We start from the raw sequence: 27,717 nt of genomic DNA, 5'->3' as shown, positions 1-27,717 counted from the left end.
TCATGATCTTGCATGTTTCTGACACGGCTTCAAAAATGTATGTGAAACTCATATTTTATGATTCGTGAAAGCTCATTTTTACAATCTCTGATTGAGCATACACCCTCTCATAGATCTGTATGAATATGTCATTCGTAAAGCCTCTCAGCTGAGAATTTCGACATTTATAATATTTCATCAACAACACCTCTGCGTAGAACCGAAATGATTGGACAACTCTTAGAAATATTGCATGCTAGTATAGTTAATGTCTTCAGGATTCCACATTGTTCCCCGAATATGTAGAGCGCATATGTATAGAATCTCTTGATAATTGGACGGCTCCTAGACATTTTTCATGCTAGTATAGAGCGTTAAAGTATTTAGGATGCCACACTGTTCCTTATTATGCAGAATAAATATTCAGAACTAGTATGATCCTTCCATAATCTCATACCTCGATTCTTGAATAAACTCGCTCCTAGACATATTACATGCTAGTATAGAGCAATTCACATATTAAATTCTAGCGCAACATTCATCAGTCGATTTCCTAGAAAAATAATCTATTTTATATCATTACTCCATTTCATGGTTTATTCCCGGCTGAATTCCAAGAATTGGTAATAGATAATCGATCTATCTCATTACTCCATTTCATGGCTTATTCCCAGCTGAATTCTGTGAATTAGTAATAGATAATCAATCTATGTCATTATTCCATTTCATGGATTATTCCCAGATGAATTCCATGAATTAATAATATATAATCAATCTATTTTATTACTCCGTTTCATGCATTATACTCAGTTGAATTCCATGAATTAGTAATAAATGTTCACTGTTTGCGCATTTAGGGCACCACCGAGTAAGCCCCGAAAAAATGGTGCGAGTGTACTTAACAATAATGCACGAACGCATACCCAAAATATGCATAAGTGAGCACCCAAAAGCATAAACCATCATAAATATGGACAAACGAGGAAACCTATGCAAAATAGGAAAGAAAATAATAATAATAAAAAAAAAGTATAAAAGAGAGGAACGCATGGGACCGGGCCCACCGGCTGGCCGATCCCCCTCCCTTTTGTTTTTTCACTTATTTTATTATTTTCCTTGTCTCATGAAAACTCATTCGTTTGAGCAAACTTCCTCGTTTGATCAAAACTCCTAGTTTTTCCGTATTTCCTAAAATGATGAAAATAATAATATAAAATAGGGAAGAGAACGGGACCGGGCCTACTAGATGGACGGACATTCCCTAGACATGGCTAGTCCTACACCTCCCAATTCCTTATTTTATTATTATTATTTCTTCCTTCATCTTATGAAACTCCTTCGTTTGAGCAAAAACCATGGTTTTTCCATATTTTCTCAAATATTACTCAAACTATCAAAAATCAAAAAGTTAAATGGTCACATAACCATCCGGGCTTGTCACGATAAATATTAAAATATCATTAATTCAATATTCTTAAAAAATCGGTCTCACGAGAAAAATTCTACTTGCTCACTCAAGCAAAATCGAAAATTTCAGTCAAGATCAAACTCTTTTGAAATCCGAAATATTGCTCAAACGTGCATCAGAAAATATCAAACTTCTCAAAATTGAGTCTCGGAAAATATGGTTACACGGGAATGCCACATTGACCGACCAAGGTCGGCCCTTAGGCTTGCAAGGAGCCGGTCCCACATACATTAGTGATTTTGACCTAATTAATCTTCTACAGTTCATATTGGGTTCAAACTTTTTCCAACCAACTTGGAATTTTATCAAACGACCATCAAGGGTCGGCCTCATTCCTCTTGGTCGGTCCCTCTCTTCATGATTAAGTTTTACTACCTAATGCTCAGATGAGCACTCTTTTAATAATTATTAAACGAGCATTAATCATCTTTTCACCAACTGGTCTACAAAGGAATTTGGTGCATGCTCACTGGGACACCTAGGCGCTACATGGTCGTCCATCATCCTATGTAGCTGGTACCTCTCTTACTCATTGGTTGATTTTCAGTAAATCATCAATTGATCGACAATCGGTCAAAATTAGGGTTTTGAAGCAAATGTTTTGCAAAGCATGATTTTGAACAGATGCAAACACCAAATAATTTTATGTTGATCCAGCAATCAATATTTTAATTAATTATAAATTAATCGGTCAAGCTACCATTATTAATATTTTTATTTGGTCGTGCTACCAATAATTCATTAAGTGAGCAATATTTTCTCAAACGAGCAATATTTTTTTAAATGAGCAATATTTTATTAAATTAGCAAAATTCACAATCTGGGTCCAGAACCACTTTCTCATATTGATCTAGCTGTTAATATTCGAGCAGCAATAATCCTCATGTTGATTCAACTATCACCATTCAAAATCCTATTGATTTAGCAATCAATATTCTAATGATTGGTCATATTACCAACATTTTGCTCGATTGAGCAACATGGTTCGAATGAACGACCATCCAATATTTCCGCTGTCGTTCGATCATTCATGATATATTAAATCAGAAATGAGCATTCTGTATAATTCAACAATATTTCTGATTTCCTGTAGAATACTCGACATATCAGAATAAGTGCTTGATCGAGCAATCTCATTGGATGCTCAATCCAAATTATTAAAATATCATTATTATCTCGACTGGTAAAATAGTATATCACGATTTATCAAGATTCAACATCTATGCATCCATCCCATCATACATGTTCAATTTATTAGTCCTAGACCATATCACATTCGTTCATTATGCTCGACTCATCAAGACTAATACCCATTGTATAGTCAAGTCAACAACTGACTAATTAAATACATATTCATGAAACATAAATCATGTCACATGGGGATATTATCTAGGGTTTTGGTCTGGAGGCCTAATGCACGTGTGTACAATCACGATGAGAAGTGTCAGTTAAGTCGTGCAAGCAGTTGAGATATTTATCAAAGTAGTGCATGGAAAATCAACCAACTGTCTCACATACGAGAACCTGGTCCAAACACGATTTCCTACTTTCCCACTCTTTCACTCCAGCAACAGTCACACTTACTTGGATCAATGTGTCTACTATTCTTGTAATATAAATGAGTTTCTAAATCCATGATTGAACAACCAAGCATGTTAATATAAAAATGAATTCTCAAAACTTTCAGAGAAGAATTCAATCAATCAACCAGAACTTATTCGAACTCAACATTTCATTTGCAGAAACAACACATCCACAATCCTTGATCATCATTGATCCCACACATTTCTCATCTTCCCTCATACCAATCGACCATTTTCCCTCTTTGTGACTGAATTGACTCTTGAACGACCATTGTCTTGTTTTAGCCCGGAGTCCTACAGATTGATCTCTCAAACTCAAAGCACTCCCATGTAGTGCATCTATTTGGTGAAAATAATTTGCTTATTTGAGGAAACGACCCTCGTCTCACCACTTTTTCTCAAAATCCAGTGAATTGTTTTCTCCCATCAACAGATTGGCGACCATAGTGGGATATTAATCTTTCGGTTGTAATATCAAGTTTCACAAAGATGGTCGGTCTTAGGTATGATTTAACTACTCCATATCCCGGTCAGAATCTTTCGAATGTTAAAGCTCCTCATGTTCATTCGAACAATTCTAGCAATAATAATCTTTCTTATTTTACCACTCCCTTCGTCTCCATTAATTCATTCGATGGAGAAATTCCAACATTGGTTAAATTAGTATGGAGGCAAGAAAGCTTGGAAAGAAATATGAATCGATTGAAGGGAGCAATTGATAACTTATTCACCTATTTGGTACACATGGCATGAATTTTGGGATCCAAAGTGGTGGAGTGTCCAGTCTACCACTGATACCCATCCTCAAACCAACAGTTTCACTGCTTATGAGAAACTGGTGGATCAAGAAGTTGCACGTATGATTGAAAGCTTAAGTGAAATCCTGCACTTCTCCAGAAATCAACGTGCAAACATGTATGCTGCACTCAACCAAATATCATACGATATGAAACTAATTTTGTTGTCTCCAACAGTCGAAGAAATATCCATGGTGGATGACCATACGATAAATAACATCACTTTCGCTGAAGAAGACAAAATGGCAGAAGAAAGGCATAAGACCTCCTACGTGAGTGCATTTACTCTTGCCTATGATAGAATAGGGTGTCTAATATATTGTCACAATATGAGAGAGTTATGGTGCAAATTGGAGTACAATCTCTCCAAAAGTCTTTACCAGGATGAATATCTGGCTATCTAACTTTACATAAAGCTTTATATTATACTAGATTAAATATACTGTTTGAAAAAACGATTTCAAAAATATAAATAGCAAGCACTTTCCACAAAGAAAGATACCAATATAAACAAGAGAATCAATAACCTATTATAACATTACAGAATCCCTTCATTGCATCTACATCAAGTAAGCATATTAATAAAACAGATGCACCACTACTATTATGAACTGCATTCATGGTGCTAAAACTCTCAACAGTACAATAAAGAACAGAGCAAACTTCTACTTTTAATCAATCACTGAATACAAAAAATAACCAAAACAAACCCAATACTTCTATATATTACAAAAAAAAGAACACCAAAATCAAAAACCCTAACTCTATCAGTTAAAAATAAAATTAACCACAAACTAGTTTATACCTGATGATAATCCAACAAACTAGCTTATATCAGAGTTTGAATGATTCGATTTTTAGATTTCAGGGAAACAAATTTGTAGATCGAGATTCTAGTATTGATGAGAAAAACTCATACGGGTTTTGAAGATAGGGTTTGATTAGACTGCAGTATTTATGATAAAAACTTATAAGATTTGTTGAAACCTAAAATCTATTGAAGATAGGTTTGATTAAACTTCAGTATTTGATGAGAAAACTTTTCTGTTCTCTCGGCTGAAACCTAGACAGCCTTCGATGAGAAATAGAAGAGAGAGAGACTCGTTGAATTTGTTTTTGAAGAAAATAAAAATCATAAAGTTGAATAAAAAAAAAAAGAAATACTAAAATCCCATAAGAATATTGTATATTAAAATAAAACCAATTGATGTACAACGGTTGTACATATTGATATACGTTGTACCACTAGGTTATTTTAATAAATGAAATAAAAAAAATATTGTGCAACGGATAATCTGGTGCGCAACGGATATTAACGTCGTTTAGTTTACAACTTCTATATCGTTGCGCACCTCCAAAAATGAAGCGTTGCTAAAATCAGGATATGGTGTAGTGAATGCTCTAACAATCTCCCCCGTTGTTAGTTTTAGTGATAAAAATATCAATACATATGGATTACAAAATAAATAAAAACTTTGTAGCTTCTCATCCATCATGCTTGATTTCCTTGGTTCTTCAACATTCCTTGAATTCTTCGCCGCTCCAAGTACTGCAGCGATTCTGAACGTGCTCAACTTAGCATAATTGTTGTTGAAGATCCATAGCCATAAAAATAAGAAAACTGTTGTTCTCAATTATTGTTATACAATGTCATAGTATTATTACACAGCATCAAAGTTCAATTGTATCACAATTTTGACAATAATACTATGGTGATATGTATCACTTCCCCTTAATCAATACTTCATCTCACAATGAAAACCGCTCCCCCTTACATAATGATCCGTAAACCATATGCATGTAGTGTGAACTACCAAATAATTCTCCCCATTTTTGTCAATATAAATTGGCGAAGGTACGAAAATTACGGAATCATAATGAAATTCTCATAAAGATACTTCATGACCAAAAGAAAACATATCAACTTTGTTTCGATGATTTCACATAGTCAAAACTTAGTGTATTCATCAAGGAGTTTATAAGATACAAGATAAGTCCTATAACAGCCGCACTCCCTACAAAGATTTGGTAATTATCACAAGTTCAATTAAGAACTCTCCCCCATAAAATGTCATTCCCGAAAGAAAAACAAGAGGGACCTTACTTTTGAATGAAAATAAGGATTTCTTTGGACATTAAAAATTACATGAGACATGAATTTGTATCCAGAAAACTCAACTAAATTAATCCACAAGGAACCTCATATATTAATTTAATCGGAATTTCTCAACAAGAAAACTTACGGAGACATAAGTACTTTCACATAAAAGTGGATCACTCTTTAGATTATACTAGAAAAGATCACAGACAGCTAATATTTAGATCACAGTTTTTTAAAATGATCCATGGATGTTTTTATTGTAGTGTATTGAAAAGTTCATTCTATTTTCCATCAATATTTGCATAATGACACAATAAACTTAACTTTTGGGCATATATGAGATAATCATAGTTCACGGACGTAAGCACACATATTTCATAATAAAATTTTGCAATATACAAAATCAATAAATATTAATACTGCAAAATCATCTTCCAAATAATATAGAATTTAAATAAATAAATCTAAAACATTGCAAGATGATAAAATCGTTGGCAATAGCTATGTGTAATCACAACAATGGCTATATCAAACCCTAGTTATTCTTCTTAAAAATAATAAAATAAATTCTTAAACCAGAAGTTAACTAGACTTTAAGATTCTTGAAAACTTCTTTATCGTCCCCGAACTCCTTGTCGTCAACAGATATTGGAATATAAGGTTCATGAAGAAAGAAGTTAATTCCAACGAACCTTCTTGACTGATTTCGAACCAGGGCCTTTAGAATTTCAAGCGTTCTTAGAACAATAACCTTTGTTTGCTGTATCATGATCTTTGTTTCCTTCAACTTTTCAGGAATACCAGAAAAATTCTGAAGATTTGAGGGGTTAGCCCTTGGTTTTTTCATATTCTTCCTTTTTCTCTTCAAAGTTGTAAAGGGATGAGATATAGCTTTTTTCTTCATGATTGATGGCTTTAATAATCTTATTAACATCTTTTCCATCAAAAGATATGATGCTTGGAGTCTTCATTCAACTATGAGATTGTGAGAGAATACACAAAACAAGATCCACAAGTAATCTTTTGATTAATAGAGTTTTTAGGAAAGGAAAAAGAATGTAGGGTTACAAACCTATATGCATAGTAAGTAGGATTCACGTACGGCCAACTCTCAACCCTAGAAAAGTTAGAATTGTCCTTTTTAACCCTCTTTCAGTGCTCAAACAAGGTAAACCCTTTTAATACTATGAAAAGATCAACAGAAACCCAGAAAAACAACACAGAAGGAAAGAAGAAGAAAAAAATTCTATTCTTAAAGCCCAAAAGTACAAGAACTCTCGTCTCTTTGAAATCGGGCAGGAGATAATATGTACCTTCAACACAATTAGACTGTGTTGGGGTGAAAAATAATTTGTCCTCCATGGGATTCTTGTACGGAGATCTTCGTACTTTGTTTCACAGTTCGGTTAGACCTAGTTCTTTTCTGTAAATGTCTAATTCTTTCTTTAGGAGTTAACTTTTTCGGAGGTGGTTTAAATTTACACACCTCAGACAGATTTGTGTTTAGAACCAGTTTGAGCTTGTTTGCTAGACGATTGGCTCCCCATTGCAGTTTTTTGACATATCTTCCTTTATGTTTGTACTTGAAACAATTATCGAGTTCATGGTCCTTAATAGCACAATAACAGCATGACAATGTGGAATATGGTACAGGCACCATAGCCAAACATGCTGCTAAAAAAATTGAAGTACCTGAAACATGTGAGATAGAGTTTTCAGTAGATAGAGTAAAATCCATTATATCTTCCAAGGTGGTTGAAGAAGTTTCTCTAAAAAGAATATCAAGATTGAATGAGTATTACTACAATAATCAAAATTTATATTTTCACAAAGGAGTGTGACACTTGATTTCTTTTGATCAGAGGTTTCATCAAAAATTACAGCAAGACCTTTGTTTCCAGTGTATGTACTACGATTTGGACACTCATTAAAAAATGAACAAAAACTTTACACTTGAAGAACTGTAGCATATCCTCATCATCAGTGTTAACAGTATTCCTGTTATTGGGAGAAATACGATCATGGGGCTTAAATGATTAGATGGGTTTATCTCTGATGAACCGTTTACTTCTCTTCAAAAGCAGATACCTAAACTGTCTTATGATCAGAGAGACTGAATTGTCAATATCTTCATCTGAGGAATCAGTCTGAATAGGATCAACCAGAGAGTTCCCAACGCTTTTACTTGTATTAAGTAATTTAATTTTCTTTTGAGCTTTGAAGGCAATATCCTTTCCCGATTTGGATATGTGCTCATGATCAAAGATCTTTAACTTTCCAATAAGTGTGTTTCTAGAAAGTATATCAAGGTCATTTCCTTCAACGACGGCGTGTTTCTTAGAATCGTATCTAGATGGTAGCGATCTGAGAATTTTCATCATAATATCCTTTTCAGGAATAGTATTACCCAATGCAAAAGATGCATTAAAAATTTCAGACACTTTGTGATTAAACTCATCAAATGAATCTTCATCAGCCATACGAAGTTTTTCCCAATCAGAATTTAGGTTTTGAAGCCTATATTTCTTTTCAGAGGTATTCCCTTCAAATGCGGTTTCTAAGATTCTCAAGCAATTTTAGACCGAGTGCATGCAGTTGCATGGTGATTAAGATCCGGGGTAATGACATGGATGATGACATTTAAACCTTCATAGTTTTGCTTTGCAGTGAGAATCTCGTCTGGATCATACACACCAATATCCTTTGGAACATAAATACCATTTTTTGTAACCACTGGAAGATTATAGCTATTAACAACATATACCCATGATTGAAAATCACGCGTTTGTAGAAAATCACGCATAGAAATTTTCTACCATAAATAATTCGAGCCATCGAAGACTGCTGGTACATTTATCGAGATAACACTTCTGTCCATAGAGTTAGATTGCTACAAACACAGACTTATGAGGTCTTAAACGTGTTTGCATTCTCCGATACCAATTGAAAAAGCGGGATCTAACAACCACACCCAATATTTCGTTAGGAAATCTGTATGGACTAACTCCAATATAATTCCAAAATAGTAAACTGGAAAGTCAGACTCAATCAAAGAAATATATCCAAGAGTTATATCCTTATTTCTCAATTCTGCAATCGAACAGATAGGAATCTGTGAGTCTGATTAATATGAGAAATAACTTGGATGGCAGCAAAGACCAATATACAAGTTCCAATCAATTCATATCCACCAAGCACGGTTGGATTTACAAATTGATTGATCTATGCACAACCTACGATATTTCAATTATATAAACAAATATAATGCGGAAAAGAAATAACACAGACACCAGAAATTTTGTTAACAAAGAAACCAGAAATGGATAAAAACCCCGGAACCTAGTCCATACTTGAATACCACATTGTATTAAGTCGTTAAAGATACTAGCCTACTACAAGTTAACTACGGACTGGAATGTAGTTGAGCCCTAACTAATCTCACATTGATCAAGGTTCAGTCACGTTCCTTACGCCTCTGAATCCCAGCAGGACTCTACGTACTTGATTCCCTTAGATGATCTCACCCACAACCAAGAGTTGCTACCACCCAAAGTCGAAGACTTATAAACAAATCTACAGGTAAGTCTATTCTGATAGATAAATATGTCTCCCACAGAAATACCTATGAAGTTTTGTTCCATCTTATGATAAATAAAGGTGCACATGAACCAATAGATAATTCGGTCTTTTAACATCGAGTGAAGTCTAGAAATATCAATCACCTCACAATAACTTAACTGTAAGATAGTAGAACAAGTTATTATGGAATCGCAAAGAATGAGACGAAGAGCTTTGTGATAACTTTTTATATCTTCCTTATCGGAGACAAATCTCGATCAAATCTTAGAAGATAGTACTCAATACGATAGAATATGTAATATCACAATACGCAACTACAGAGAAAATAGATGGATCTGGCTTCAGAATCCCAATGAAGTCTTCAAGTCGTTAACCTACACGGTTTTGGAAAAACCTAGGCTAAAGGAGAATCGACTCTAGTACACAACTAGTATCACTCAGAAGTGTGGGGATTAGGTTTTCCAGTTTCTAGAGTTCTCTCTTATATAGATTTCAAATCAGGATTGCTTACAATCAAAGATAGGCATTATTAATAAAGCATTCAATATTCACCGTTAGATGAAAACCTGAATTAAGATTCAAGCTAAGTATGCTTGAAACCAAAGCAATATCTCTCCACCGTTAGATGGTCTTAGATTGTTACACACAAATGAAATACAATTATAATTAGATTTGGGTAACCATACTTAAACGTGTATAACGGATTGACTCATAAGCAATTAACCGAAGTTAGTCATATGAACATTTTTCTTCTTAACCACATTCATCTAACACATCTAGATCAACTATGATGATCAATCATGAATTAATGATAATCAAATGAATCCAATTGTGTTTCACATGGATTTTTTTAATTGTACATTCTCATAGAAGTGTATAAGAATAATTGAAGCAAAATCGGTCTGATTTATAATTGTACAAAGTACTTAATCAAGAGTCAATTCATGAATATTTTTAGCCACGGTTTGCAAAAAATTGCATTCCTTAATTTAAGTATATTTTTTTCATGAGTATGAGAACATACTTAACCGATTTTTGAACATGAACCTCGAATCCATCATTTGAAAAAATTTCAGATGGCTCGAATACCAATTGTACTATACTTAGTACAAATGGATCAAGGAAAACCAAGGTGCAGCTCTGCTTCTTAAGGAATGCAGTCTCTAAAACTAAACTCAATCTTTTATTAATTAAACTAAAGAAGGTTCTTGCACAATAAATAGGCAAATGATTAAACCCTAGGATCCGACGGATATATATCTAACACATGCCACTATCCGAGTGGTTAACTACTAACCTATTAGGGCTTCTAGTTATAACAACACCATATAAAAGACTAGAGACAGAAAGGACGCCCCTTAAGGACTCTGATGGAACATTTAATTACCTTCCTATTATGCTTTTTTAAAGTAAACAAGAATACCCAAAGTTATGAGCTAGCAAAGTAACGTACAAATCTTAGGGAGCGAACAAAGACTGACAACGAGTGCAGAAGTGAGTGCTGCTGTAGCCAGTACAGACTTTCATAACCTAATTTTTTTTTATATGTTTTCCCCCATTTAATGCCAATAAGAGATCAAAGCATTACCTTTTATAGCCGATACTCTTTATATTAATTCTTAACCATTAGATCCACGAATATTTCAAAAAACATTCCCGTCACAAAAAGATTTCCTTCATAAAATTCTGTACTTACGAAAATGTCATTTTTATAAAAATAAAGACAAATATTTAAAAACTCCACATATTCCAAACCGTATGTCGAATTTTTGTGAACTTTATATATTTGAAAAGCCCTTTGAAATATATATGCAACGAGCATAAATAACAATATCAATATTTATTTTTTTAAATTTATTTTATGCTTTTCAAAAAATTTATATATTTTTCCTTTAGAAGTTAGACATGGATTAAGAAGGAACTTCAAAAATTTATACTTTCAAAAAAATTTGAAAAGATATATAAAGAAATTGATTCAAAAGTAAAAAAACCAACGATCAATTTCGGATAAAAAATATAACATATGATGTCAAATCACTACTAAAATATTTGCAAAGTAGAGAAAATAGTATTGCCGAAGTGCAACGCACGTGTTCACTACTTGTGTAGTTTAAAATTTTTATGTTTTCTTCTTCAATGCAGTGTCTTAGCGTCGTTGTTTATTTTCTCAGTGTTTCTATAGTAGAACAAGGAAGTACATAACCATCTTTGTGGTTCCCGTTTTTGTCTATGAAGCCTTTATAAGTTATTCAGTAATGGTCCTCATCCCTGAATACACATAAAGAGCACTTGAATAATCGACTTCATACTGGATTATAAGAACTATGTTTTCTTGATGCAGCAATTAAAATTTACGGGCATACTGGAATATGCAAGTCCAAAGACTGTTTTTTTAATGGTGTCGACATTTTTAACCAAAGATCATGAAACTGAGAAATAACATTTATATGTAACCATCTACACATTATGACGCATCCTGTAGACATAAAATCAATTGATTTCAAGTTCCTCAATAAACTTAAAGGAAGAAAAAAATCAATTTACTACTAACAACCTTCACTACTCTACCACCGCTACCCATGGCCGTTACCAATTCAATACAAAGCTTTAATTTAAAATACCACTCAATTGGACCAGTCTTTTTCGAGATATCATTACACTCAAATTGATTGCAGAAACTGTAAAAGTGAAAGGAACATGACATGAGGAACTTAAGAGAGAAGAAAATTGGTACAACTTTGTAAAAAAAGAAACTTTGATGGAACTGATATTATATTCTTAATCTCCCTTCAAAAAAAGAGGACGAGATTCTTTTTTCAAACTTTCTTTTTTTACCTAAACAAAACATAAAAAAAAATTCAAACTCCTGGAGAATGTTTAACACCACAGCTTAGGACAGTGTGAAGTATCGGCACGAGTGCCCCCAATTAAGTTCCTACGTGAACCAGCTCGTAATTTGTTAGATTTTCTTCGATAGGATATCACATGAAATATGATGAATAGTTTGTATATCATGAAATTTATTTATCACATAGTGTCAAGAAAGAAAAAAAGGACAAAAACTGCGTCAAGAAAAAAAAACAAGTCAAGCCAAACAATTGAGGAGAAAGACGATTCTACGGATAATCATAGAAACTGAATAATAGAAATTAAACATTTTTACAAGATTCTTATCATGTAAAGATTGAGTTGTGCTCTGGAAATACATTTCAAGTTGTCTGCTTGAACCTACAGCCTGTACTCTAGAACGAATCCTGATCTGTCATCTTTCCTCAATGTTAGATGATGTGATATTTCAGTGGTAAGTAAAAGTTCGTTGCTCGGACTTGTAAGATTTAAGAAAATAGAAAATATATACACAAAAGAGTTGTCACAAGATCAAGAGACTGAGATTCAGGATTCCACCAAATTCCATTCATGTGATTTTAATAATAATTCCAAACAATAATAGCTCAAAAGGACTCTTTTTCTTTGCCAATAATAGATTTTTGAAAATCAATGACTGTAAATCAAAAGCATGATGTATCAAAAATACATAGACCAAGCATACACCATCAAACGAAATCACACCCATTCAATAAAAATCGTAAGTCAATTAAATATCAATGCAAATAGTCATAAAAGAATTATTAGAATTACCACATGCGTGAAAAAGAGCTTCCTCCGTCATCCCAGTGTTGGGGTTTAGCTTATCATATTAATCACTTGCTCATAATACATGTTTATAGCTCAAAAAGTTGATTAAAAGAAGTAAGCAATGCAACAGAAAAATCGCAATAGCAGTTACTGTTGCGAAGTCACTGCTGCTCCGTTACAAAAAGAAAAGAAGAAAAGAAGTGGTTGTTGCAAAGGAAACAACGATACTCGCTGTCAAGTGTCGCTGTCTTCAGTAATTTAAGACTGTCGATAAACGACTGTCTTTGCAGGTGTGTTCTTGCTGTTCTTGAAGCTCTGTTAATGGCAGCAGCAGCAGCAGGTACAATTCCTGTAACCCCTCATGCGCCTCTCTGATGACCTCCAAACCTCCCCAAAACTCTTGATAATCTTTCTTGAGACTCGAACAAGCCTTTATATACACAACAGGAGGTTTAGAATTCGAGTTAAACTCGGTTTCCTTTTTTTTCACGGATTTTCTTTATGCGTCATCTTTAGGTCTCCTACGCGTATTCGAACCTTCCTGAGTTATCTAAACTCTTCCTTAGATATCTATCTATCTTTGGAGAGTATTTGTGGGTGTTTAATCTCGCTGGAAAAAGCTCAACAGGACCCGATACTCTAGCTCACTGTTTAGCCACTCACGGATTTTCCAGCCACTTCTGGCCCTTCAAATCACCTCCATTAGCTTCTTCTAAGTCCATGTATTAAGCCCAAACATTTCCAGCCCTTTAATCGCACCACAAATCCATCGAACTCTGATCGAAATTTTTCCAGAGAATAACGAAATTTTCCCGCCGAAAATTTCGTTTAAATTTGAAAAGATGACCTCCCCATATCCTGTTCTGTTCTCCCCTTAGCAATTGCCTGGAAATGGGTTACCCCTTAGTAATTAGGTTACCCCTTATCCAAAATCAAGGGTCCGTATAGTAATTTCTCTGGGACATTTTTTTCACAATTTTTCGGGGTTCCTCCGGGACATTTCTGGGGTACTTCCGGTACACTTCTGGGGCGCTTCCGGTACTCTATCAACGGAGGTCCAAATGCCGTATTTTCAGCCAATTTTGCCGCAAAGCCTTATTCTTCCAAAAACACCTACAAATAAATAAAATAACCAAATAAGTACAAAATCGAGCACTAACAATATATACAATTGAGCTATATTAGACACATAAATACGTCCATCATTAGATGCTCAATTTAGTGTCGTTTAGAAACACTCAAGAATCGCGGGTAAAATCTAGACTACCCCAAGAAAATTAGAGCAAAATCGATGAAGGAACATGTTAAAAGTTCAAACTGCAAGCACTAAACATGTTAAAAGTTCAGTAGTATAGCAGACCAGAACCGAGACAATTAACCCAGCAGTAATTTCCCACCCCAAACTTTTTTTTAATCGATAAAGAAAGATGATTTGATCAAAAAAGAGGGTATAAAATAATTATACCAAGCCAAAGCACAATAAAGAAAGAAAAGAAACGAGTGCTCAAAAAAAGCTAAGAGCACTAAGAAAAATCAAAGTAAATTTTACACCAATATTTCACCACCTCCTTAGAAGCAACATCCTCAAAATCTTTCAATACAAGAGACCAAGTAAATAAAATATAAATTTCCTTGTGAGCAGCAACTGCAGCAGGATTAGGATTATCATTAAAAACTTTATTATTTCTTTCCTTGCATAAACGCCAGATTATTGTCATCGGAACAAGTCTCCAAATCACTTTTATCCTTATCAGAAAGAGTGAGTTGCCAGGCTTGACGAGAAGGAACAACATCTTCAGGCATTGCATAAATCCACTTCAACTTAGTTGTAGCCCAAACTGACTTAGCAAAGTCACAATGAAGAAATAAATGAGATGTAGTTTCTAGAACAGCAAAGAAAAGATAATTCTCTGGCACCTCAATTCTTTTTCTCAGTAACATATTCCTAGTTGAAATCCTGCCATGAGCAATAAGCCAAAGAAAGTAGCCAATTTTTGGAGGACATTATAAGCTCCAGATGAAGGAGAACACAGCAGCAGATTATGGCATATCCTCCATAGAAAGACTGTAATAGATTGATTTGACTGAAAAGCACTTATTTGAAGTTAAAGTCCCGTACAGTTCATCCTTATGGTTTAGATTGAACTTAAAAGAGTGCAAATCATCTACAAGAATATTAAACTCAACCCTTGCATCAACATTAATTCTTCTAGGAAGATGAAGATTCCAAAAAACAGTATTACCAATGATGACACCCAACTCAGCCACAGATAAATGCTTATCCCTTGTCAAAGAAAAAAGATTTGGATAACAAGTTTTAATTGGATACAACCAATTAATCCTTCAGAATTTAACCAAAACTCCATCATTAACTTTAAACTTGACAAATTTTAAGAAAATTGAATTTGTCTTCATTATGGCATTCCACGGAGACCTTCCAAAAGTGTATTTAGGAATCTTAGGACCCCAAACTTAATCAGCGGTGTTATGCGTAAACTAAAAATAACATGATAAAAATATAGAATTCATGTTTTTCACCTCCAACCTCCTTTTATATCGTCGTTTGACTGAGAAATTACCTTCCTTTTATGCTCCCATAAAGTACCTTGTGAAATCACCTTCCTATTATGCAACTTTAAAGTAACCAAGAATAACCAAAGTTATGAGTTAGCAAAGTAACCTACAAATTTTAGGGAGCGAACGGAGACTGACAGCGAGTGCAGCAGTGAATGCTACTGTAGCCAGTACAGATTTTCATAACCTACAAATTTTTATATGTTCCCCCCTTTAATGTTAATAAGAGATCAAAGCAATACATTTCATAACCTTTAGATCCTCTTAATATTAATTCTTAACCACTAGATCCAAAAATATTCCAAAAAAGATTCCCATCACAAAAAAATTCCCGTCTTTAAATTTCGTATTTACAAAAATACCATTTTTATAAAAGTAAAGATAAATATTTAAAAACTCCACATCTTCAAAAACGTGTGTCAGATTTTTCTGAACTTTATATATTTGAAAATCCCTTTGAATTTTATACGCAATGAGAATAAATAACAATATCAAATTTAGTACAACTTGATCAAGGAAAACCAAGGTACAACTCTGCTTCTTAAGGAATGTAGCCTCTAAAATAAACTCAATATTTTATTAATTAAACTGAAGAAAGTTCTTACACAATAAATAGGAAAATGATTAAACCCTAGCAGCCAATGGCTAGATAGCTAACATGTCCCACTATCCGAGTAGTTCACTACGAACCTATTATGGCTTCTAGTTATAACAACACCATACAAAATACTAGAGGCAGATAGGAGGCCTCTTAAGGACTCAGATTAACCATGATATTGCCTTCCTCTAAACAACATCATTGTCCTCAAGGATAAAATTTTGATAGTGTGCCTTGATGGAACAGAGATATTTCCACATGGCGTCTTCCGGTGTTGAACTAGTCCATTGAATCAAAACTTGCCTCACTAGCCTCTTGGCAATCAACAGGGATTTGTGCTTGAGTACCTTCTCAGGGTGCATAATAATCTCACTCTCATGATATACAACAGGTAAGGATGGATATTGAACAAGTTGTTCGCCAATCTGCTTCTTCAGTTGTGATACATGGAAGATTGGATGAATTCTGGCATGGGAGGGTAACTGCAACCTATAAGAAACATGACCAATCTTCTGCATCACAGGAAATGGTCCATAATTGATGTGTTTAGTAATAGTGGTAAATAGAGTAGTCGTTCTCTCGAACTTGTGAAGGATTTTCAGATTTAAATAAATAAAAAACTCAAAGAATTATGATAACAAAATTAAAAGAACACTGAGGCTTAAGATTCCACTATTCTCCAAGATCAAAGCAATTAAATCCAATTATTTTATCATGCAATTTTTCTCTTTTAATTTGATTCTAAGTTATTGCAACAAGTTGATTCCCAAAATAACAAGTGTAAATCCAAAGCATAAAGCATCAAAACCTAAGCTAAGCATGCTATATCAAGAGAAATCACAATTGCTTAACGAAAATCATTCAAACAATTATTATTCAAGGCAAAATAATCATAAATAATTGCAATAAATAAAATAAAATAGAAAATACCACTTTTTATTGGAAAAATAGCTTCCTCTATCGCCTCAGCAATGGTGTTTAGCTTCTCATATTAATCGCTTTCTCAGAATACACGTTTTATAGCTCAAAAAGATGATAAAAAGAAGTAAGAAACACAACAGAAAAATCGCAACAGCAGTCCTGTTGCGAAGGCGCTGTTGTGCCGTTACAAAAGAAGGTTTGGTAACGGACAAAGAAAACCGTGGTTCTGTTAAGCTGTTGCAAATCAGTTTGAAGAAACTGTTGCGATGAAGAACAGCCCGTTGCGAAGATGAAGAAACCGTGGCGTTTTCTCCTGTTCTTTAAGCTAGCAGCAGCAGTTTGCAGAGTTCCTGGAATTGATTGTTCTCCTTCTGTGGCTCTCCAAAGTCTCCCAAATTCTTCGTAACCCTTCTATGGACCCTAAGAAACCTATTTATACACCAAAGGGTCATCGAATCCCTCCAAATTCGTGTCGAAATCTTTTCTCTCTTCCTTGGCAGTCACGGCAGAAATTGCTTCCCAAAATCGTTTCACGCGTTTTCGATCTCTCCCACTTATCTCAAACTCTTCCTTAGATATATATGAAGCTCTAGGAATGTTTATCTTCGGTTTGTCACGTTGGAATTCTATTCCAACTCAAACAGGGCACATTGTTCCTTATCGGACTATGATAGCTTCTCTAGGATTTTCCAACCACTTATGGCCCTTCAAATCACCCCCATTAGCTTCCTCTAAGTCCATGTAGTAAGCCCAAAACTTTCCAGCCCTTTAATCGCACCACAAATCCATCGAAATTTGATCGAACTCTTTGGCAGTAGAGAGAAAATGTTTCCCGCCAATTTTCTGTTTAAAACGTGAAGAAAGTATGCCCCCTAGCTAGTTCTGTTCTCCCTTTAGCAGTTGCCTGGAAATGGGTTACCCCTTAGTAATTAGGTTACCCCTTATCCTAAATCAAGGGTCTGTATAACAATTCTTCTGGGACATTTTCCGCACTTTTTCTGGGTTCGCTCCGGGGTATTTCTGGGATACTTCCGGTACACTTCCGGGGCGCTTCCGGTATACTGTCAACGGAGGTCCAAACGCCGTATTTTCAGCCAATTTCGCTGCAAAGCCTTATTTTTCCAGAAACACCTACTATAAAATAAAATAACCAAATAAACACAAAATCGAGCACTAACAATATATACAATTGAGCTATATTAGACACATAAATGCGTCTATCAAATACCCCCAAACTTATTATTTTCTAGTCCCGAGAAAATCAAAACTACAAAATAAAATCCTAACTCACTTTCGCAGGCATCGTCAATTGCATTTAGCGTATGCAATAAGCCTTTAAACCCCTAGGTGGCCCTAGTGGCCGAGTTATAGTCTCGGGAGGGCTTACCAGAGATATACCCACAAAATCTTTACTCCAGACCCTAACTATCTATGCACAATCTTGGAAAGCACTAAAGAACCTCCTTGGTTGGCATACTTATTGATTATTGGAGGAAGTACCCTGAGCGAAATTCTAATTGTTGTACACGAGTTTGCACTCAAGCATACTAAAATTCATATATAAGTGACAGAGCTCTACTAAGATAGTTTCACAATGGACATCATATTCAGAGTCAATACTTAACACATGGAAAGATTAAGAGATTGATATAGAAAAATCTAGATGGTTTTGATGTTGACTAAGTGAACAATGTTTCTCATATCTGTCTGAAGGCCACTGCCAAAATGAACCTATCCTAATGGATTGAGATACTGGTCAGACTAATATCAACAAACTGGCGTATACAAGGGAACCAGTGGTCGATAACCTAAATCTAGATCAACAATCTGGCATATACAAGGGAACCAGTAGTTGACTACATAGAACAATTTCTCGTTCTTTTTCGATTTTTTTTTTAACTGCATGAATAGATATTTTTTATCCAAGCGCATGCTTCTTGTCAGCAGATTACATGATAGTTCCCATGGGTCCTTCATTCCACGCTTGTTTAGGCGACGGAGACAGGAAAAACACACACATATTGCTATCCAAGTGTTAAAATTTATTCTGATTGGCCTCATGGTCTAGTCTTTTTTTTTTTTTAACTCAATCACTCTATTTCACCCTAGCAATGGTAACAACTTGAATCGTGAGCCCCACCTAATCACTTAGACAAACATAGTTTAAAATGAAAAAAATAAAAACATAAGTGAAAAGGACTCAAACGAGATATGGCGAAACTATCATGTTATTTCTAACACCTGAGCTCTGTGCTTTTATGAATAAACTCTTCTAGATGTTTCCATCTAGTCAGATTGGTCCCTCAACTCCTAAAACCAAAATGCTTCCATCCACTTAGATTGGTTAGTGATATCCTTAATAGGCATAAATTTCTAGGCTCTGGAGTTTATTTATTGTAAAAAGTAACAAAAAGTTTCTACCCCACCCCCAAACTTAAATCTAACATTGTCCTCAATGTTTCTAAATAAAGAAAAGTACCAAAAGTATAAATAACATGAGGAATCAGTAAAGAGAAAAGTCGGAGAGAGAGTACCTGGGTGAAGTGGAAACAAAAACCTACAAAAATAATATACAACATACAAATCGCCTCGATGGTCAATCAAGGGTAAACAGGGTCCTCCAGAGGGACCTCCTCAACATCACCTGTAGGAAAGGGCTCTAGAAAGGGTTTCAATCTCTAACCGTTAACCTTCGAAGAACTACTACCATCTGGTGACTCAATTTCAACAGCTCCATGAGGAAAAACAATGCGAACAATAAAAGGACCCGTCCACCGAGAGCGCAACTTCCCAGGGAAAAGATGTAAACGGGTATCATACAGAATAACTTTTTGACCTGGAGAAAATGACTTTCTTAAAATATTTCTATCATGCACAAGTTTCATTTTGTTCTTATACTCTTTCGCACTATCGTATGCATCTCTACGAATCTCTTCCAACTTATTGAGCTGGAGTTTCCTATGGGCTCCTGCCTTGTCAAGTGAAAAATTTAGCTGCTTAACAGCCCAATAAGCTCTATGTTCTAACTCAACAGGTAAATGACATGCCTTGCCATAAACAAGCCGATAAGGTGACATTCCAATGGAGGTTTTAAACGCAGTACGGTAAGCCCACAAGGCATCAGTAAGCCTAGACGACCAGTCTTTCCGATTAGGATTAACTGTTTTTTCTAATATACGTTTTATCTCCCTATTGGAAACTTCAACCTGACCACTAGTCTGTGGATGATATGGGGTAGCTACCTTATGTGTAATGCCATATTTCTTCATCAAAAGCCTAAAAGGTCCATTACAAAAGTGAGACCCTCCATCACTAATTATATCCCGCGGTGTACCAAAACGTGTAAATATATTTTCTTTCAAGAACTCTATCACAACCTATGGTCATTGGTTTTACACGCAACCGCCTCAATCCACTTAGAGACATAGTCTACAGCGACAAGGATGTATAAATTACCACAAGAATTAGGAAACGGACCCATAAAATCTATACCCCACACATCAAAGACCTCAACAATCAAAATAGGGTTCAAGGGCATCATGTTTCTACGGGAAATGGTTCCTAATTTCTGGCAACGTTCACATGTAACACAGTAATTTTGGGAGTCTTTAAACAATGAAGGCCAATAGAATCCACACTGCAATATCTTAGCAGCAGTCTTCTTAGCACTAAAATGACCCCCACAAGCATGATCATGACAAAAGGAAATAATACTGGACTGGTCACTCTCCGGTATACATCTCCTAATAATCTGGTCTGGACAATACTTAAACAAATAAGGATCATCCCAAAAGAAATGCTTAACCTCGGCTAAAAACCTAGAACGATCTTGTTTACCCCAATGTTGGGGCATTCAACCAGTAACAAGATAGTTCACTATATTTGCATACCAAGGTGATTGGGTAACAAAGAACAATTGTTCATCAGGAAAGTTATCCCTTATAGGAAGGGAGTCATTAGGGGAATTAACAACTAGCCTAAACAAGTGGTCTGCTACTACATTTTCTGCACCCTTTTTGTCTCTAATATCTGGGGAAAATTCTTGCAACAACAGGATCCACCTAATCAGTCTAGGTTTGGTATTCTTCTTAGACAAAAGGTATTTCAAAGCAGCATGATCAGTGTAGATTACGATCTTAGAACCTAATAGGGTCTAAATTTGTCTAGAGCAAACACGATGGCTAAAAGTTCCTTCTCGGTAGTTGTATAGTTCAATTGGGCATCATTCAGAGTTTTGCTAGAATAGTAAATCACATGAAGTAATTTGTTTTCTCGCTGACCTAGCACAACACCAATAGCATAATCTGAAGCATCACACATGATCTCGAAGGGTAGATTCCAGTTGGGTCCCTGGAATATAGGAGCAGTAGTGAGTAAATTCTTAAGCTTCTCAAAAGATTCTAAACACGCGTCATCAAAGACGAACTTAACATCTTTTGCAAGCAAATTGCAAAGAGGTCTAGAAATTAAGCTAAAATCCTTCATGAATCGACGATAAAATCCTACATGCCCTAGGAATGACCTAATATCCTTTACGGTTTTTGGAACCTGAAGAGTCTTAATAAGATCAACTTTGGATTTGTCTACCTCTATACCCTTAGAGGATACGATGTGCCCTAATACAATTCCTGATTTAACCATAAAATGACATTTTTCCCAATTAAGCATTAAATTCTTTTCCTTACACCTAGTCAACACTAATGTCAAATGATGCAAGCACTCATCGAAAGATGAACCAAACACTGAAAAATCATCCATAAAGACCTCTAAAAACCGTTCTACCATATCAGAAAATATGCTCATCATGCAACGCTGAAAGGTTGCAGGGGCATTACATAGCCCGAAAGGCATGCGTCTATACGCAAAGGTACCAAAGGGACAGGTAAAAGTGGTTTTCTCTTGGTCTTCTGGGGCAATAACGATCTGATTATACCTGGAGTAGCCATCTAAGAAGCAATAATGACTATGTCCAGCTAATCGCTCTAGCATTTGGTCGATAAAAGGAAGGGGAAAGTGATCCTTCCTTGTGACCTTGTTCAATTTCCTATAGTCAATACAGACACGCCATCCCGTGGTCACTCGGGTTGGGATTAACTCATTATTATCATTCTGGACTACAGCGATACCTGGTTTTTTGGGGACAACCTGAACGGGGCTGACCCACTTACTGTCTGAAATTGGGTAGATAATACCCGCATCTAACAACTTAAGCACTTCTTTTCGAACTACCTCTTTCATTTTAGGGTTCAGTCTACGTTGCATCTCCCTAAAAGGTTTGGAATCTTCCTCTAAATAAATCTGATGCATACATACAGTTGGACTTATACCCTTAATGTCTGCTATAGTCCACCCTAAAGCTTCCTTATTGTCTTGAAGTACATTCACTAGCCTACTTTCCTGATCACTATCCAAATCGGAAGCTATAATCACAAGTAAAGTCTCAGATGACCCTAAAAACACATACTTCATAGTCTCAGGTAGTGGTTTAAGGTACAACTTATGAGGCTCTTCTAAAGAAGGATTTAAGGTAGTCTCAGAAACTGGTAATTGTTCGAACCTAGCTTTCCACTTATTAGTGTCTAACACTGGGGTATCTAATAGGGCATTTACTTCTTCAATAGTGTTGTCGTCGTCAAAATCTAAACCAAAATGGGATAGACAACTTTCTAATGGGTCTTCAGACAAAATTTTTGGTAATGACTCCTGAACTAAGGCTTCTATCATGTTCACATCTTCAACACATGTGTCATCTAGCTCATAAGGTATCTTACTGACATTAAAAATGTTCATTTCCATAGTAATATTACCAAAAGACAAATTCATCACACCATTACGACAATTAATGATCGCATTAGACGTAGCTGAAAATGGGCGACCCAAAATCACAGGTATCTGGTTCTCTGGGTCAGGGACAGGTTGGGTGTCTAGCACAACTAAATCTACTGGATAAATAAACTTGTCGACCTCAATGAGAACATCCTCGATAAATCCTCGAGGAATTTTAACGGACCTATCAGCTAACTGCAGTGTCATCTGAGTAGGTTTTATTTCACCAAGTCCTAGCTGCAAATACACATGGTAAGGCAGTAAGTTCACACTGGCTCCTAAGTCAAGTAAAGCTTTTTCTACCCGGAATTTACCTATTGTACAAGCAATGGTATGGGAACCTGGGTCTTTGTACTTTGGAGTTGTGGTGTTCTGAATGATTGAACTCACGCGACTAGCTAGAAAGGCTTTCTTATGGACGCTAAGTTTTCGCTTTCGCGTACACATATCCTTAAGGAACTTGGTATAAGCAGGAATTTGCCTAATTGCATCTAATAAAGGAAGGTTTATGGTAACTTGATTAAAAACCTCCAATATGTCATTAAAGTTCGATTCCTTATTTGTTGGTACTAATAGCTGGGGAAACGGGGCTCTAGGCACATAATCAGATCTCTCAGGGACCGAATTTGCATCATCAGAAATTTTATCGGTCCCTTCAGCTAATGGTCCTGAGGGGTGAGATCCTGAGGGGTGAACTACAGTATGTTCACTATCGGGCATGGTGACCTGATTGTCTACTACTCTACCACTTCTAAGAGTGCTAATAGCATTCAGCTGGTTCGAAGGTTTTGCACCTACTTCATGAGCTCCTCTAGGATTAAGATTAGTCTGACTAGGGAACCTACCATTATCTCTATCACTTAAGGTCTTAGCTATTTGGCCGACTTGAAGTTCTAGCTTTGCAAGGCTCTGAGCATTAGTTTGAAAGTTCTGTTTGGTTTCCTGTTGAAAACTAACATGACTCTGTGCTAACATTTCTTGAGTTTTTGCTAACATCTTAATAGATTCCTCTAAGCTAGTCGTTTTATTATCTGGGCCTGAAGAATTCTTAGTGTAACCAAAACCTGGGGGAGTGTTGGAATTACTAGGCTGACCTTGATTCTGTCCCTTAGACCAAGAAAAGTTCGGATGGTTTCTCCAACCCGGATTGTAGGTTTCTGAATATGGGTCAAACTTTTGACGATTGTCAAACCTAGTGTTATTATAGAGAGCATTGGCTTGCTCTTCATTATTCTTGCCTTCCTAAAAAGGCTCCATGCTACCACTAGTGTTACCCAATTCTATAGCTTCTAACCTCTTTGCTATAGCAGCAATTTTGGCATCTGACTCATAGCCTCCTTCTACCCTATTAACATTTCCTCTACTTAGAAGAATTGTTTTCTGGGGCTCCCTACTATTTTCCCATTGCTGGGTTTTATCGGCGATTTCATTCAAAAAGTCCATCGCCGTATCAACAGTTTGGTTTTCAAACCCACCAGTGCATAAAGACTCAACCATGGTCGTTGCTGAATAATCTAATCCCTCATAAAGGATCTGAACTAACCTAACCTTTTCTAACCCATGATGAGGACACTGGGATACCAAGTCATTGAACCTTTCCAAATACTTATACAAAGATTCCCCTTCTCGTTGTGAAAATGTACATATTTGCGTCCTAATTGACGATGTTTTATGCCTAGGGAAAAACTTGTTATAAAAAGCAGATGTAAGTTGTTCATATGTTTCAATTGACTCGGAATTCAAACTATAGAGCCATGCTTTGGCTTTATCTTTCAGGGAGAATGGGAATAACCTAAGTTTCAAAGCATCATCATCTAAGCCTCTAATTCTTAGGGTACTACAAATTTCTTCAAAATCCCTAACATGGAAATAGGGGTTTTCATTTTCTTTCCCTAAAAAGATTGGGAGCATCTGTAGAGTCTCAGGTTTTAATTCATAAGTTGCTTATGTATCAGCTAACTTAATACACGACGGACGAGTAGTTCTAGTAGGATTCAACAGTGCTTTCAAAGTTGCCATTTATGGCGCTATCGGAATAGTAGGGATTCTTTCCTCAGTGCGTTCAAAACCGGACCTTTTTAGAACAGGACTTTCTAAATTAAGGTAATCAAGATCTTTAGAATTATTAGGTTCCTCCCTAATGAATCGACCTAAAATGTCTCTTTTACGTTCTCGCATATACAAGAATACGGAAGGGAATTCTAAGCAATCACAAACAAGGATGACTCGACCAAATCAAACCTATTGATTTTTAGCAAACAAAAAGCATGATGGCTCCACTTAGATTGTTTCTAGACTAGCTTCTATTTCTCGAAGGGGAATTCGTTACAAGTTGAGAAAACCCCTCTGGATCAATCCGAGCTAATGTGAGATGAAACTGAGGCGAGGGAAGCTCAATGGAGCTTTGATACCCAAGGCCACACCGATATTACAAGGCGGCTTGTTTCAACTCCCAGAAGTCATCATGACCTTTGAAATTGCTTAAAAGGTAACCAATATTCTTCGAAAAATTTTCCTAACAAGCTCGATACCCTATAGGTCTCTTTCTAACCAGATTTTAAGGCTTGGGTTCGCGTTAGGTTTTGTTTTCCTAAGGCGGGCAAGAAGAGAATGGTGATGAAATCCGAACCCTTATCTTATATGGCCAGTCCTTGCCCTTTACTAGGAATATAAAAGCAGTTTGTATTCATTCCTCAAAATATATGCACCTTAAGGAATACAGTAACTCGCTGACAGGGGATTCGCGAGTGTTCAGATTCTTACCTCCCGTTCCAGACGGGGGATGACTCGGTTGTAGTCGACTCGGGCCACTGACTCCTGTGTCAGTGTACGAACCCAAGGTGCAGAGACAATATCGTAATTGTCCTCCTTCTCTGCAAACAGTTTGATATTTAAAGATACCCTTCCGTAGGTATATAAAAAAAATAATGTCCAAAAAGTCCAAAGTCCAAAGTCCAAAACAAAAAAAATAGAAAATAGTAAAGAAACCCTAATACAACTTCTAAAAATACTAAAAAAAATAAAAAGAATACAAAAAAAAAAAATCTTCTTCTTCACTCCTTTTTTCTTTGCTTTCCTTCTTTGGCTTCGCTTCTCTTTTCAGCACTTTATCTTTTCCTTAGCTCAGCTCCAAGTCTGAAAACAAACAAAAATTAACGAGTAAAAAGGAACAAATTAATAATAATAATAAATAAATAAAAAACTAAAAAAAAAACTAAAAAAACTAATATAAAACCCTAAAAACAAGTCCGCATCGGCGGCGCCAAAAATTGATGTGTTTAGTAATAGTGGTAAATAGAGTAGTCGTTCTCTCGAACTTGTGAAGGATTTTCAGATTTAAATAAATAAAAAACTCAAAGAATTATGATAACAAAATTAAAAGAACACTGAGGCTTAAGATTCCACTATTCTCCAAGATCAAAGCAATTAAATCCAATTATTTTATCATGCAATTTTTCTCTTTTAATTTGATTCTAAGTTATTGCAACAAGTTGATTCCCAAAATAACAAGTATAAATCCAAAGCATAAAGCATCAAAACCTAAGCTAAGCATGCTATATCAAGAGAAATCACAATTGCTTAACGAACATCATTCAAACAATTATTATTCAAGGCAAAATAATCATAAATAATTGCAATAAATAAAATAAAATAGAAAATACCACTTTTTATTGGAAAAATAGCTTCCTCTATCGCCTCAGCAATGGTGTTTAGCTTCTCATATTAATCGCTTTCTCAGAATACACGTTTTATAGCTCAAAAAGATGATAAAAAGAAGTAAGAAACACAACAGAAAAATCGCAATAGCAGTCTTGTTGCGAAGGCGCTGTTGTGCCGTTACAAAAGAAGGTTTGGTAACAGACGAAGAAAACCGTGGTTCTGTTAAGCTGTTGCAAATCAGTTTGAAGAAACTGTTGCGATGAAGAACAGCCCGTTGCGAAGATGAAGAAACCGTGGCGTTTTCTCCTGTTCTTGAAGCTAGCAGCAACAGTTTGCAGAGTTCCTGGAATTGATTGTTCTCCTTCTGTGGCTCTCCAAAGTCTCCCAAATTCTTCGTAACCCTTCTATGGACCCTAAGAAACCTATTTATACACCAAAGGGTCATCGAATCCCTCCAAATTCGCGTCGAAATCTTTTCTCTCTTCCTTGGCAGTCACGGCAGAAATTGCTTCCCAAAATCGTTTCACGCGTTTTCGATCTCTCCCACTTATCTCAAACTCTTCCTTAGATATATATGAAGCTCTAGGAAGGTTTATCTTCGGTTTGTCACGTTGGAATTCTATTCCAACTCAAACAGGGCACATTATTCCTTATCGGACTATGATAGCTTCTCTAGGATTTTCCAACCACTTCTGGCCCTTCAAATCACCCCCATTAGCTTCCTCTAAGTCCATGTAGTAAGCCCAAAAATTTCCAGCCCTTTAATCGCACCACAAATCCATCGAAATTTGATCGCTTTGGCAGTAGAGAGAAAATGTTTCCCGCCAATTTTCTGTTTAAAACGTGAAGAAAGTATGCCCCCTAGCCAGTTCTGTTCTCCCTTTAGCAGCTGCCTGGTAATGGGTTACCCCTTAGTAATTAGGTTACCCATTATCCAAAATCAAGGGTCCGTATAACAATTCTTCTGGGACATTTTCCGCACTTTTTCTGAGTTC

This window comes from Papaver somniferum, chromosome 6 (assembly GCF_003573695.1).
Source record: "Papaver somniferum cultivar HN1 chromosome 6, ASM357369v1, whole genome shotgun sequence".
In the NCBI taxonomy this organism is placed as follows: domain Eukaryota; kingdom Viridiplantae; phylum Streptophyta; class Magnoliopsida; order Ranunculales; family Papaveraceae; genus Papaver; species Papaver somniferum.
This window is presented reverse-complemented; position numbering follows the sequence as displayed.